General features: G+C 32.7%; 1 protein-coding gene across 1 annotated transcript in view; it reads right to left on the bottom strand.

Moving 5' to 3' along the window:
- Positions 1–7,448, bottom strand: part of LOC129938555 (huntingtin-interacting protein 1) — a 31,466-nt gene extending 24,018 nt beyond the window's left edge. Inside the window, exon 1 of the mRNA XM_056046186.1 lies at positions 6,982–7,448. The gene's annotated coding sequence lies outside the window, so the exon portion shown is untranslated. The remainder of the gene's footprint in view (positions 1–6,981) is intronic.
- Positions 7,449–16,778: the final 9,330 nt, after the last annotated feature.

Genomic DNA, 16,778 nt, shown 5'->3' with positions numbered 1-16,778 from the left:
TCACAACTTTCTCTACGCAGAACCACTTGTCGAAGATGATCTACTTGATCGGGAAATAACTCTTAATGTGCTGCAATTGAGCATGTATAGCTCTAAGAACAGAAAAGCACCAGGTCCTGATCGAATCCCTAACGAATTTTACAAAAATGCTCCTATCGAGTTCCTAACGCACATGCTTGACGCCTTCAATTTCATCTTCAAAACCGGTATGATGCCTCGGGAATTTAAAGATGCTGTAGTGTGCCCAATTTATAAAAAACGTGATGTTAATTTGTCATGTTCATAAACTCAAAAGTTAAAATTTTCTCTGCAATTCTACTTAACCGAATGGATAGAAAGAAACGAAGTATTGAGCAAGTATCAAGCAGGTTTTTGTAAAGGCTCTGCTCAACGATAGACAACATTTTCACTGTGACGACCATTGCCCAACATTTTATGAAACAAAATAAAAAATTGTACAAATTTGTCGACTTTAAAGCAGCTTTTGACTCTATTGATCGCAATGCATTTTTCTACAAACTGTCACAGAAAGGATTGTCTACGAAGCTGTTAAAAGTCCTCTGAAATATGTACCAAAATACTCGACAATCGGTGTGGGATGGCAAAAGTATGTCAGAATGGTTTTACACAACATCAGGAGTGAAGCAAGGCTGTCTTCTGAGTGCAATATTGTTTTCACTGTTCATTGACGATATTTCTTCTCATTTACCTGCTGGAGTATGCGTAGCAGAAATAAGAATTAAAGTGCTTCTTATATGCTGACGACATCGTTCTGTTTGCTGAATGTAAGCAGAGCCTTTAACTTATGATCAATAAACTCAATAATTATTGTAAAACCTGGAGGCTTGCAATAAATTTAGAAAAATCAAAAATTATGATAATTCGCAAGAGGCAAACAAAATTGGGAAACGGCGAAAAATGGTTTCTAGATGGTGAATCAATTGAAACAGTCACACAATACAAATACTTTGGTGTTATACTGCAATCAAACATGAAGTTTTCTTTGCACCTTGAGAAAAAACTGGTTTCCGCTAAAAAGCTTATAAATGACTCCTGGAAAGATATAATCGGGAACAATGAAATTAAGACCTCCGCGAAATACAAGTTCTTTGAATCAATTATGCGCTCTGTCATGTGCTATAGTTGCCAAACTTTGGGTTACCGTTTATATGAAGAAGTTGAAAAACTGCTATGATATTTAAAAAAAAAACTCCTCCGCCTGCCGAAGACTAAATTCCGTTCTAACGCTAGAAACAGGTTTACCTTCATTATACCACTACGCTCTCAAGCTACATTTTGATTATATCCTAAAAACTCTTGGATCACCAATGCACAGAATACCCAATATTCCTACGAAGTTTGTAATAAACAGGAAGGTGGAATGGGTTCACGAATGGAAAACGCTGTCTGATAAATGTGGATTCAACTTAAACTTGTAATACGAAGACCGGGCTGAATTGAAGCAAGATCTGTATAAGTTACTCGAGCTTTAACGACTCATCAGCACAACGAATGTATTCAACAAACTACTAACTCTATCAACAGATCGATCTACTCAGAGCTCAGCCTTAGTCTAAACTGCAACAACTATTTAAACGATTCGAATAACATCCAATCGATTTCTTTAATTTGCAGAGCTAGATGTGATATGCTTAATTTAAATGGTTCAACATAAACATACATAAATAAAGAAACAAATCTATGCACAATATGCAATATGCCCTTTTCATTTTAACTCTGTCGTGGCTGTCGGACGTGTTTTTCTTTTGTTCCCTGTTTTTCATAATTTTTTCAACATAAGTTTACTGTTTAAACTTCTTTAAAATGCCAAAAAATTGTGCGCTTTGTGGCTTAAGATTGCATTGCGATGGTTTTATTCATTGTGAAGGTTTTTGTGGACTGAGTTTTCATAAAAAATGAGCAGAAGTTCGTGAAGAATCTGACATAGCACTTAAATCAGATCGCAACCTCGCGTGGTGATGAAATAGCCGCATTTGTGTTAGTAACTCTACTCTTTCGCTTAAACTTACAAATGATGTTGCTCATCATTTGCAGAATCCTCATCAATATCTGCACCGTCATCATCATCATGAGAAGAAGAGTGGAAAATATCATCCATCAGCCCTATTTATAAAAGTGGTCTCAAGCCCTTAAAGCCTAGTACATACTTCCTCGTGAAGTGAACGTTCGCCAGTGGAGAAAGTGAACTTTTGACATTGCTCACTGGTACACACTTGTGAGTACACGTTGTGAACATTTGACTTCAGCTTCACCAACAGTTCCCGTACATTTTGCACGTGAATTGCCCGTGAACGAAAACTCTCCACTTTGTTCTCCACTCAGCTTCACGAGCAAGTTCACGGGTGAACCAAAAACTGAAATTTGTATGGGTTCACGAGATGGTTCACAAGTATGTACTATGCTTAATTAAGAACTATAGACCAGTCTCAACTTTCAGCGATTCCAAAACTTTTTTAAATGGTGTTCAATAGACTTAGTTTCACGGTGAAAGACATAATATCTTCGAGACAGCATGGATTTTGTAGTGGTCGCTCCACTACTACGAATTTGTGTCTGTTTACAACTTTTTGTTTATCTGCTTTGTGCCTGTCTATACGCGTTGTGCCCACAACGTTGTGACGAGAGTTTGTGGGCAAGAGAGGAGCTGAGTAAAGGGACGGGATGCTCATGACAGAAATTGAATTTTCTGCTTGGGCAGTACAGTTCCTTTCTCATTTCGTTCCGAATTTCTCATTATTTTCTGTTCGTCAATGCGAGAGGTACATTTGTTTTGCTCTTCGGCTTCGCTAAAGATTCCTCCGCAGGAATAGCTTCTCGCATAACAGAATTCCGTTTTTGAATTGAGATCTGCACTATGCATAAGAGTTCTTTAAAAGAATCCTCGTCCATACGAAGATAACGATAAAGATTCTAGTTTCTAAGCGTAGTTCGTCATTTAAAAGTTTAAAAGAACTTTGTGTATTCCTGCGGAGCCTCCAAGGTTTTGACCATTCCCTTGTGTTTTTCTTTTTTTTTCCTCTTCTTCATTTAGCAGAAATAAAAAATTTGCCGCTGCGCATATTGCAGTTAAACAAATAATTTCATTATTTGTATCCATTTCAATCTATAAAATTCTATATCTTGTAAAAACAAGACTAAATCCTATGTACTCATATGTCGGTAGTATATCACCCGCTCAAAATCTCGAACACAAATGTTTCAAGTTCTTCGTTCCACAACACAAAATGAAAAACGGGTCATGAGTAGTCACAACACATGTAGACACATAGTGTTGTGAGCACAACGTTGTGGGCACAACGCGTATAGACAGGCACTTTGTAAAAAAGAATGCAGGGTTGTCATTCCGTAATTTCCGAAACGATAATCGTCAAAACGATTATCATTAACGATATCGTCAATAATTTGCTTCACGTAACTTTATCACTATCGTCTCGTTCAATCGTTTTCAGCAAAAACACTCTAGTAAAGATATAAATCCTTCGTACGTATCACCCTTCAAAACCCATTTGTTTACATTGTTGTATTTGTAATGTGAACGAATTCAACGAGAAAAAATTGACGTGTTTTCACGCATACATAGACACACTTACTGAGTTTTTTGGGGAAATTTAATAAATTGGAGGAGAAATTACACGCACACTATGAAAAAGTTTATGAGGCTGATTTCCGGTTTAGCTTGTAGGCAAACCAAGATGTCTACCGGGGATTTATATCTTTATATAGAGTGTTTTTGGTTTTCAGTATAAGTTCGTTGAGTATATTCCAAATGTCAAAATGAACTCAACGAAAGATAATGCTTGTTCAATAACTTGAAAATGTTTTTAAACTTGGTTTTTCTCTATGGGAAATTTTGAAAATTTGCAAAAAACGTATTGTTAATAAACATACCAATTATTTTGTGATGTTTGTTGTTATTGTCACTTTTTGTGTTTTCATTTGTTGCCGACGAAGATAAAACAATAATATGAAAATGTTTGTTCAATGTCTTATATTTTTGTAAATCAGCTGCAGTAATAAACCCAATTTGGTGAAAGGGAAGGAAGTGAAGACTTCCTTTATCCACAGGGAACATAACTTGGCTTCAAAAATATTTAATGTTTCCAAAACTAATTTGGATTAGTGCTTTGTGCAAGAGCGATACAAAACTCGTTACCTGTCGAATATACCAATGTTCCTACGCCCCCAAAGTTTCAATAGTTACAACAAATTTTAATATTGAATGTATATATGTACATTATGTATGTAGAACGACAACCGTCTGGCAAATTTATTGTTTATAATATCATTATAAAGTCCTCTTTTGCAATTCCAAAACTACAAGTGTTTTATTTATTTAACAACAATTAAGAGAGATTACTAATGTTTGTACCTATATAAAAAAATGCATTACCGAATTTATTGTATTTTTTTGAGTTTTTATTTTCGTTTTGTAACAAAACTAAACTACACCTAAACTTTTTTGCTTCAATTTGCTTAGTTGTCAATGGAAATTAATAGCAGACGATACCTATTTAGCTATCGTGCAAACGCTATCGTTTTGACGATATCACTTTGACGATTATCGTCTTACGTGAAGTGAACCTATCGTCGAACGATTATCGTTTTACGGAATGACCCCCCAGGTCAATGTTTGTTCACGGATTTTGTGAAAGCGTTCGATAGAGTCCATCATAGACTTCTATAAAGAAAGTTGGAGAGGATGGGATTCAGATTCGGTTTTCTTAAATGGTTAGAATCTTATTTGTCAAATCGAAAACAGATTGTTAAAATCGACGGCAATCAATCCTTTTTTATTAAAGTCTTATCAGGACTGCCTCAGGGAAGTCATTTGGGACCCCTCCTTTTCAATCTTTTCGTCAATGCCATTCCGAACTGTCTGCAATTCTCTAATTGTTTGATATTCGCAGATGACTTGAAACTATATTCCCAAATTTATTCAGTTGAAAACTGTGTTAACTTTCAAAAAGATATAGATGCGTTTTTCAATTGGTGTAAATATAATCATCTCGAGCTTAATATCTCTAAACGTAAAATATTTAGAGCTTCTCGTACAACACCTAAAGTGCTGTTCAGTTACAGTCTTGGCAAAGAAAGTCTTTCCACCGTGAGTGAAATAAAGGACCTTGGTGTTATTTTTGACACTAAGTTTTCTTTTTCTGAACACATACATTTTATTATTTCAAAGCGAATTCTTTGCTAGGTTTTTTAAAACGCAACACGGGGGTATTTAAAGATAGTTATACTCTGAAAACGATTTACATATCTTTAATATTACCCATACTGGAATACTGTTGTGTTATTTGGTCTCCTTTTTATCAAAATTCAGATGGTCAGATGGTTTTCCCAATTATGGCTCTACGTGCGCACTGATAGCTTTAAAATCTTTAAAAATCCGTAGAGAAACCCTTGGGGTTCTTTTTATCAAGGACATACTCAATGGCAAAATAAAATCTCCGGACTTACTAGCTCTTATATCTTTTTATGTTCCTGAGAGACATCTAAGAAATAGGGACGTTCTCTTTTTGATTTCTAGGCACAGGACGAACTATGGACTTAATGAACCCATAACCCATAACTCGTAATTTGTCTCTTTTTAATTTAATTCATAGTGAAGTCGACCTTCAAATGAATAGGGAGATGTTTAAGAGTATTGCTTTACACTTTTTTAATGATGTATAATGATAATTTAATATTTATTTAAATTACTTTAAATTTAATTTTTTATAATACATACTTACAAAATGTTTAACGAATCAATCGGGCAGACGGCAATACCACACCCATAACTTTTTATTTATTAAAATTTGAATTGTAAATTTTGTAAACTTTATTATTGAAAAAATAAAAAAAATCTAATCTAATCATAGCAAAGGGTCATTTAACCAGTGGCATTTGGAGAGTCATTATATTATTAACGATAATCGAATATCCAATAAAATAGATTAGACTACAAAAATACTGTCCTTACACGAATAATCCCCGAATTCCAGAGAGCATTAGTAAAACTTAACTCAAAATATGCCCGAGAAACTGCTGAATATGGGTTACAAATTATATCAAAACAATGCCATTTTGACAATTATTCCAATACGGCCATTTGAATACTATTTTTTGACATACTTCATGGAAAAGTCTAAACAATATAATAAAATAAAGTAGTGTATGTTTTATTTAGCTTAACTTTAAACGCATAATACACTTTTTTACACTTATTCTATTGCTCTTGGTACTTTAATTAAAATTTGTATTTACAAGTTTAGAAATACAAGTACTTTTTTTTATTCTATATTAACTATCAAAAGAGCTTAACAAAGAGCATTACTTTAAGTCAACTGACCTGACTCACTCAATGTGGTTATACCTATTTCCCTACCTACAAAATCAAAATTTGCTGCATTGCATGCCGAAGTTGTTGTGCTCTATAAATTTCTAAAAGCCAGTTTGCAAATTTCAAGCCGTATAATTAGAAAATTCATTTAAAAGAAAAACCAAAAATCATGTAGAGGTGATATCGTTTCTTAAAATGAAGCAATATTTATTATTTTACTTTAAGTTACGGAAGAAACCTATGAGTGATGGTAATGATGTTTATTTAAACATAAATCTCTGAAAATCATGCTTTAAAACTTAAGCACTGAAAGGTTCAACCATTCAATGTTTTAGTTTGAAGATATTTGCGTTTGAGAATATATAGGTCATAAGAAAGGTAGGTATGTGGGCGGGCTTTAAACTTTTCTATTTTATAGGTAAGGTACTATAGGTACGTATGCACCGTGAGACAAACAATTATAAGGGACAGAATTATTCATGCTCAAGTTGTTATGTAGGCTGCAATTTATACTTTTTCTTAAAATTAATGATAGAAAATAAACCTGCATTGTAATTCTAGTGTTTAATAGTACCTAATAATAATTATTATAAATGTTCATTTAATATAAAAACCTTTTTATATATTCGAACCTTTTTAATACTCAGCCAGCGATGGTAAATTCTTTGAGAAATGTAGACAAGTAGAATGTAGGTGAGTGAGTTTTAGAACTTTCAAACTTAGCACTGTCTTTATTTATTTTTATAATATATTGTGAGGTTTTGTAATAAAAAAGAAAACAACTTTTAGACTAAAAAAATATTACGATGAAGGAGTCATGTCTCGTGTTGAAGCTATTTGCAATAGTTGCACCTGTGCACCAATAGACTTATGTATGACCATCAGAGCTATGCACTTCCGGTGTATGACATGAGCAGTTTTTGAACAAATAAAACATTTAATTTTAATGTTTACGTATCGATTTAATAATAATTAACATTAGACTAGTAAATATTAACAAAACTACACTTTTTTTAACAACTTTAACACTCCCTGCCCGTGTTTTCTTTTTTTTTATTAAATTAATGGAAGTAGAAGACAGTTTACACACAAGAGCGCAAGAGAAGTAAATTCCAAATGTCAAATTTAATAAATGATTGGAAGTTCCATTTAAAAACATTAGGGCGTGAACGCAAGATGCAATTGCTTTCCAGTCTACACGAATGCACTTCATTAAATTTGGGCCCTGTTTACATATCGCCAAAAGTTTTGCATTGTTTTAAAAGAGTGTTGCAATATTTTTTTTTAATTGGACTATTTTGACTAAAAGGGCTTCATATTAATTATGGACTATTTGTGGCTTTATCTGTCACTTTTGTTTATAAAACTTTATTAAGAATTATCAAGGGAAATAACCACAAACAAAAATTAAAAAAAAAAAAGAGGCTGGAATGCAACCCACACTGTCTATTTGTCTTGCTTTAAAGTTTGTAGGGTTTCGTGTTGGGTTAAAAAAGTTGTTAGTTGAATTATTCTTACAAAATTTTAAAATTACCAACAATATTTTTCATATTGTAAGGGGTTCACACACGTGGTCGAGCGATTGGAGGCTATCTTTTTGGGTTCAAATCTATTTTTTCAATTTCTTTTAGTTTTGTTAATATTGAAAACTTTACGGTTCTTAAAGTAAACTTTGAGGATGAATTTCACTATATTCTCCCTATCTATTTAAATTGTAATAATTAGGAGCAGGATTTTTGTAGTTTAGAACGCTTTCTTAATTTTTCAAATATTAGCAATATAATGGTTATTGGAGACTTCAATGCTCGAGTGTCGGAACATCAGATAGAAAGTGATACAATACCTTTTGGCGAGCAATTCAAATGGGTTAGATTTTCAAAAGATAAATTGTTGAACGGAAACGGTAAAAAATATTAGAACTTCTTCAAAATTTGTATATCTTTTTAGGTAATAGGTCAACTAGCGGGGATTTGTCCGGAGAAATGACTTTTGTCGGAGGTCCAGGTGCATCAATTGCTGATTATTGTGGCATCAGTGGTAAATGGTTTAAGAAAATAGATAGTTTTAATGTTGGTGCTTTCTTGGACTTTATGGCAATCTCAGTAGCCCTGACTATAAAAAAACCGCTGGCCCAAAAAAGCATTGCTCTTCTGCCAAGATTATTTTGGAACGATAGGAAAAAAGAAAGGTATGAAGCCAAACTTAGTCAGTTTATTGTACAAACTGATTTAAGTCAAGCAAGCACGAGCCATCAGATTGATTCTTTTATGCAAGCTATAAAAAACTCGATCTCCTTAGCAGAAAGGACAGACGTAGCTAAAGGCAAACAAAAGTGGTTTGACAAAAATGGTGAAAGAGCCAGAGCTAAATCATAATCATAACAGAATATAAAAAACTCTGCCAAAAAAGGGAAATGAATACTATTTAGGAATAGCGAATAATTTAAATAATGCCAAGGACAAGGAATCTTCTGAATTTTGGAAAGTATATACTGAATGTTAACAAATTCAAAATTAGTAACAATTTGGATGCTCATATTTTGGAAAATCATTTTAAAAATCTACTTAATCCATTAGAGATTGAAGAACCAATACATTTCGCTGAAAATTTCATAATCGCTGACTCTTTAGATGGGGATATCACTATATTCGAAGAAATTCACATTGTTTTACATAAAGCTAAAAATAGCAAAGCCACAGGGTATGAAACGATTTTTTGGAAAATTTAGCAAGGACTTATTCAAATATATTGCACACGGCTGAAGTACTTTTAGAAAGTCAATTGTATTTCCAATACACAAAAAAGGGGACATAATTAATTTGGAAAATTATAGGGGCAGATCTTTCCTAAATGTGATTTCGAAGATATTTACAGGAATTATGCTATAAAGGCTTGAGTTTTGTGTTAATGAAAACAAATTGCTGCAGGTTATTCAACAACGGATCACATTTTCTTCATCCAAAATATCGTAGATTATTTCGCAGAAAATGGAAAAAAGCTGTATTCAATATTTATTGATTTCAAAGCTGCCTGTTGTTTGCTCTTTTTATCAACGACATAGTTGAGGCTTTGCCAAACGGTATTAAAATTGCAGGACTTGTTATAAAATGTCTCCTATATGCTGATGATGTCGTTTTGTTTGCAGACTCCCAGAAAATCTTCAGCTCATGATATCTGGTAATAAATATATCAAAATCGAAAGTTATGATATTTAGAACAGGTCTAGGACGACACAGTAGAAATGAAAGGTGGTCTCTAAATGGTGAAAATATTGCAGCATTTTACTTGAGAATAATTCTCACACCCAACTCAACCCTAAGAAACACTTTCAAAATAAACTAAAGAAATCGTTATCTGCTATAAACTCAACCTGGCATAACTTGTTAAGGAACACAAATGTTGCACATGGTGTCAAATTTAGAGTGTTTGATGCGACTCTGAGAACTATAATGACATATGGATGTCAGGTATGGGCATTGTATATATATTTACTTAGAAAATATATATACAATGGTATAGGGATATCAGCAGTATGATGAGCATAGAGGAAATATATTTCCTCTATGATGATGAGGTTAAAAAACTACAACGGCTGTTCTTAAAAAAAAATTATTTAGATTACCAAAATCAACACGTAATTACATGCTGCTGCTTGAAACAGCTCTTTCTCCTATTTTTATTTTCACCTTGAAAATGCACTTTGATTATGTAGCCACAATACTTTCTTATGATGATAATAGATAACCAACATTATTAGCAAAAAAATATATAAGTTGATTCAGGAAATGGAAGGATATAATCATATTGAGCAGTATTTCGGTGCATCCTTGGGAGATGGAAGATGGGAGTATGAGAGAAAAGATCAATTGTATTCTCGAAAAACTATAATATGACAAAATAAGACTAGATCTAATTGAGGAAGCAAAAGGCTCCTCACGTAGATCTCTATATCCAAAGCTCAATTATAATCTGAATGAGCTCAATTACACTGGTCAACAAAATTTTAACTTTTGCCACACAGACTTTTTTGATATTTTTTGCTTTAGTTGGTGATCATAAGAAAAAATAAATAGTTAAAAAAAATTTATTTTATTGAGTAATTTAAAATATTGCGAAATAACACAGATTTTGTTAATCAAAACTGTATTTTTTTTATAAATGGCTAAATAAATCTTAGATTTTCTTCCATGTTTCGCTTCTGGTTGGTCCCTTTTAATTCCACAGCAGTAATCCGCTAATATATTTGGGTTCCATTTGCCCTAGTACCGATTTTCCATATTCAAAATGTGTTGATGGAACCTCTCATCGTGCTCGTCGCTGACAGGCACTAAATTGTCAGGAAAAAAATCCAGGTGGGAGTCTTAAAAGTGGATCTTAAGTGACATGTTGCAATATGTCATTCAAAGCTCGCTAACCAACTCCCTGTAGCTGTCACGCTTGTGGTTACCCAACATTTGCAACAACATTTTTAAAAGCCTTCCATGCAAATTTTTCTAAATCGCTTACTTTTTAGACGAGATTCTAATAGTTCTTATTGTTTTTTGGACAAATTTAGATTCCGAACTAAATCATTTAAGTCTCCTTGAGTTATGAAATGTGGCACGTTTGCGATTTCTTTAAACTGAAAGTCATCGTCCTCGTCAACACATTTACCTGAAGTGGACGGCTGTGAATGGTCATTCTCAACAGACGTAGTTGCAACTAGTAATAGTTCTGGAAATTTTTTACAATTAGAGACTGGTCTTATAGCCGAAGATAAGTTTTTCTTGTATTTTATACCGTTTATGTCAGTGAGACAAAAATAGCAATCCGAAACGTGATCTCGCTGTTCAGTCCATATCATGGGTACTGCAAACGGCATAGGTCGTGCGTCTTTCTTCCAGTAGTCGGTTGAATTTTTCACACACGTTATGCAACAGACATGGGGATGGGAGACAGAAAAACCAAAACATTGGTGATAATGATAACACTCCAACTAAAGATTCGTAGTTTCGTCTTTGTTTTTTGAATGTCAGTTCTACGCAAACGTAACATAAATAGATAGGATCATTGTTACACTTCCTCGACATGTTCACAGGGTTAATAACAAAAAAATGCTAAAACAAAAAGGTGTTTAAACGCAACCACAAATATTTTTAAAACGGTTTACTTGAAAGCGCTTCTGTTAATTTGCTGCGTAGTACAAGTTTTGAATACCGTATCACAACAAAACTGAAGCTAATTGACACTTGACAATTGTGATTTAATAATGAGACTAGATTGACAAAACAAAATTAGCTATCAAAGTTCGTGTGACAAAACCAGTGTTGACCAGTGTTATTTTACAGACAAAATGAGCTTATTTGAATTTTTTATCAATCAACTTTTTGCTCTCTCTGTAATTTGCAAGAACAAGAAAACTCTTATCACTTTTTATCATTGTGCTCTATTCTAAAAGAAATAAGATTTGTATACTTTAAAAAGTCAATAATAAGCGAATCAGACTCTATAAGTCCCCCATTATGAATAGCGAATCGAATGTTCGACTAAATGCGAATGTTTTAGCGAACTTCGGTAATATCAGTGCTGCCAAAAATAATTGCATTGAAATAACATATGTTAAATGTCAATTGCTTTAATTATTGTGAAATTTGTTTTCTCATATTGTATTTGTATTTCATACTTTTTTCTTGTATACCTAGAAATTTCTGAAATATTTTTTTCGATAGATCTGGCTGCCACTAAAGCAAGAACTATAATAGGCATAAGCAAACATAAGCTTATGTCAAAAACCCAACGAAAATTCACTTAAGTTTGCGAAGTTACTGCATAGCCATAATGCAATTTTACTCACATATCTACATGTCACATTTTACTTATGCGGCGAGCGACTGGGATCGCTCTTGCTTAAGTGTGCTTAAGTTAACGAAACTAAGAAAAATTGAACGAAACGGAGCTAGACTCCATTATGTTCACTCGTATTGAGATTCTTTGTATTCGCACGTTTACTTATGCGCGCATATGCTAGCTTATGCCTATTATAGTTGGGCCTTAACAGATCTGCCTGGGTGGCAGTCTGTCCTGTTAATAAGTCCAATCGCTCGGATTCTCTACGATTTAAATTTATCACCTTTTTCCGACTTTGCAAGGAACTTTGATTGAAAGATGCTTCTCGACCGTGTTCACCCTCCGTTGCATTTGAATTGTTCAAAACAGATGCTTGACCCCTTTTAATTAGTTCCTCTTCTGTTGAAATTTCTTCCTGCAACATTTCTTTTAATTGTTCTTGTATGTCCTCGAATTCTTCCGATTGCGAATTATTTTTTTGGATCAACTCTTTTTCAGGAAACGTAGTTTGTATGCTTGCACCAACCCGGTTGCCAAGTGGACTGACTGCCTGGCTTACACTTTAAAGGTCGTCCACAGCTTGCTTCAAAGGAGACAAAGAAATCTGGCTGTATGGTCCTCCCCCAATGGCTGTAACATTTTTTTTGTTCAATGAAATTTTTTGCTTAAGTTTTAGCTTGTAGTACAACCAAACCAAGGTACAAAAAAAATGTTCCTTATATGAGAATGCACCTTATGCCAATCTTTTCCCTCACGTGACGGAGGACCAAGAGAATTTAATTCTACTGCAAATTGCTACCAATAATCTTTCTGGTTTCTTTTGGATGACCCAAAAGCTCCTATTCCTCTAGCAAAATCGGGATTCCATTCCATCAGTTCCACAAGCTTTGCAAACTGATTTGTATTTGTTCTTGAAATAAACATTATTATTTTCGTTTTTTTTTATAATAATTCACAAACTTCCTTTTTCTTTTATCACACATTTTTAATTAAAACAAACAAAACAAATAATAACAAATTATCGATAGAAATTTTTCAAGACACGCCAATTTGTAATTCTCTAACGTTATCACTAAATATTTTGATTCGATAAGATTTGACAATTTGAGCGGTTAAAGTTTTGACATTTAAAGCGAACTTAATTTGAGCGAATCGCTATTCCTAATACGAAAATTCGCAAAGTTTTAAGTTCGATTCGCTATTCATAATGGGATCCTAAGTATCTACAAATTTATATATTCAGTATTTTGGCGTACATATTGTACAAAATAAAACCCATTTTTGTATTTCAATTTATTTAATTTTATGTTTATATTTTTTTTCTTTTATTAATAAAAAATTTGTTTGTAATTTTTAACAGTAAAAATAGAGATGGCATCTGGCAGACGGTTTCAAAACTAGGGCCATAATTTTATTTATCATTATGTTGAATTGTAAAAAATTGTTGAAGGTTCAATAAATAAAGCTATTATTATTATTATTATATTTTTTATATAAAGAAATACTTTAGTTTGAAAATCTTGTTTTGTTAAATAGATTTTTAATCGAAAACAAATTTTTACCAATTTAAGTAGAATTTCTTAAATTTTTACAAATTGGATGAATGAAACAAATTTGAGAGATATTAAAAACCGATCATCAATTTGTACCAAATTTGCGTACTATTTCTTGTGGATTTTATTTTTTTTTTTTTGAAAAAACAGTCTATTGGATTTTTATAAAAAAAAAAAAACTGCTGAATAACGAAAACAATATTTTCTGTGAAAAGCTATTTGAGTCGAAAGTAAATTTTTTCGAAGTTTAAGTATTGTTTTTTTGTTAGGTTTTTATTTTATATAAGAAACCTGTCAATTAGATTTTTCTCAAAATTTTACTGAATGTTGACAATATCTCAAAGTTTTGAATAGATATTTGAGTCGAATATGAATTTTTACCAACTTTTATTAATTTTTTTGTTTAAGAAAACTGTGAATTCCATTTTTCCCAAAATTTGTTCGAATTTTAAAAACAATATTTCGTCGCCCGAGAATTGGTTTGTTCCATACGCCACTTTTGGCGGTTTTGAGTTAGGAATGGATTCTATGGTAATTTTGTATGCCCTTTCTAGATCTGTGATCAGATTTGCGCTACGTCTTCTCAATCCCGAGATATCCAACATCAATTTTGTTCCATATCCACCAAAATCAACATTTTCTAGAATTGTTTTGTGCCATAAACCATTTTTTGGCGTTTGGGACATTTTTTCCATATAATTTTTGTCAAGTTTTTTGTCAGAATTGTTTTGTTCCACGCGAATATCACGGTGACAAGGGATAGAAAAAATATTAAGAATGTTGAGAATTGGTTTGTCCTACGTGCACTTGTGTTTAAGAAATGCTATGTTTATGGGACAATGATCGCAAACAAAATTTTAGTATTGGTTTGTGCCATATCCATTACAATTGTGTCGCCCAACTTCAGATAAGAAATATCTGGAGAGCAATCTTAGCTTAGCTCGGATGTACAGACTTTATGTTGAAGATTATCAAAGTCCAGTAAAAGAGAATGTTTACCAATCAATTTTCAATAGCGAATTCAATCTTTCATTTCATAAACCTATGAAAGACCAATGCGACAAATGCGTTTTATTTGAAAATTATGAAAACAATCTTACACCGGATGAAAAAGCTAAATTTGAAGAACACATAAAAGAGAAAAAGCTTTTGAAAGCCGACCGAGATTTAGATAGAAGCAATTTGGATGCAACAAAATGTGTAATAAGCTATGAACTACAAAGTGTATTCAGCTTGCCAAGGGGAAACGCATCCGCATTTTACTATAAGAGGAAGCTTAATATGTTCAATCTAACTGCAACAGTAGTAGTTGCTATCCCTGGCATAAAAAGATTTACTTATTGCGTAGTTTGGACAAAAGCTCATAGTGGTCGCTCAGGAAATGACTTTGCAAGTGCATTAATAAAAATTTTGATAAGGCTTATCGAAGTATACCCCACCTTAAAATCCATCATACTATGGAGTGATTCATGTGTTCCGCCGAATAGGAACAAAATCAATTCCACCGCAAATAAAATGTTCCTGAACCGAAGTGGTGTAGAGATGATTGTCCAGAGATATTCCGAGCCGGGACATTCCTTAATTCAGGAGGTGGATTGCATTCATTCGGCAATCGAAAAGTATTTGAAAAACCTTAAACCTTGAGATCCATAGACTATAGGTGCAGTGGCCTAGTCAAGCTTTTAACAAGCAACAGAGACAAAGTTGAACTTAAAATTATTCAAATGCTTCCTGAAGATTTTAAGGCGTATTCCATTTTGGCTAACAAAATTGACTTCAGCAAAGTACCTTTTTTCCAAAGTAAAAATATTGCTTTATGAAAAAAATTTCGATTTCGAAATAAAATTTTAAAACTCGGCGAAAGAAAAAGAGTACAAAACTGTAAGTTTATTGAAGACAGCCACCAAGGGTGCACTACCAACACTGAAAAATTTGCTTCGTTCAAAATAACACAAACCTTTAAAACACCGATCTCAAGAGAAAAGAAAAAAGACCTTAAAGACTTGTTACCGTTTTTACCTGAAATTGATAAGCTATATTTTAAAACATTGCTTAATAATTATAAACTAAAAAAGTGATAGCAGTAGAATTGCTTTAATTTTTGTTTGTTTTTTTGTTTATTTTTAAAGAAAAATATTTATTTTTTATTTTTTTTTTTTTTTTTTTTTTTTTTTAATATAGACTTCATTGAAAATAAATATATAATCGATTTTCTTTTAAAATTTTAGCATCCAACACATGCTTTCTTGCCTTTCACAATATATATTGATGAGAATTGGTTTGTGCCATATTCATTTTTTTGTGTTCCACGTATGGAAAAAAAATCATTTTCAAAATGTATGAGGTGGGATACAAGCTAAAAAAGTAGACTTTTGTGCTGATTAACGTATCTTGTTAAAGGTAAGGCAAAACACTTTGAAAATTGGTAGGTGAAGTCTTAATAAGACTAACTTCAATTTAAAAAAATAAAAATAAAATAAAAAAATAAAAATAAAAATAAAAGTTTCGGAGTACTAAGTACGCGAACCTTTAAATGCGTTTTCCTCGAAAAAGTGCCAATGGCGTATGGAACAAACCAATTCTCGGGCGACGATTTCTCATATGTGGCGAACGTGGCGAAGATATTTAGGGTTAACCAAAATTTTTTCTAATCTGCTGTGGTAAAATAAACTCTCATAAAATATTTTTGAGAACCCTTTCTGCATTATTATCTGTATAACAAAATTTATTTGTAGTCGATATCTCTTCTGGTTCTTGAGCTATGGACGATGAAAAAACGTGGCGAACGTACCTACACACGCACGCACAGCCATTTTTCTAAAAATCTTTTATTTCGACTTTAGGGACCTTGAAACGTCGAGAAATATCAAAATTTTCAATTTGACAAATCGGACCCATTACAATAACTTCCTATGGGAAGTTAATAAAAAGAAAAACAAAGTATGCTTTGTTTCTTATCTGACGTCGCAAAATTAATAATATATTCAAAGAAAATATCAATTTTAATTAATCAAATGTGTAATTTAAAAATATAAGTTGGCAAAAAATAA

This window comes from Eupeodes corollae, chromosome 1 (assembly GCF_945859685.1).
Source record: "Eupeodes corollae chromosome 1, idEupCoro1.1, whole genome shotgun sequence".
NCBI lineage: Eukaryota > Metazoa > Arthropoda > Insecta > Diptera > Syrphidae > Eupeodes > Eupeodes corollae.
Note: the sequence above shows the minus strand (reverse complement) of the source record. Positions and strands in the feature narration are given on the sequence as shown.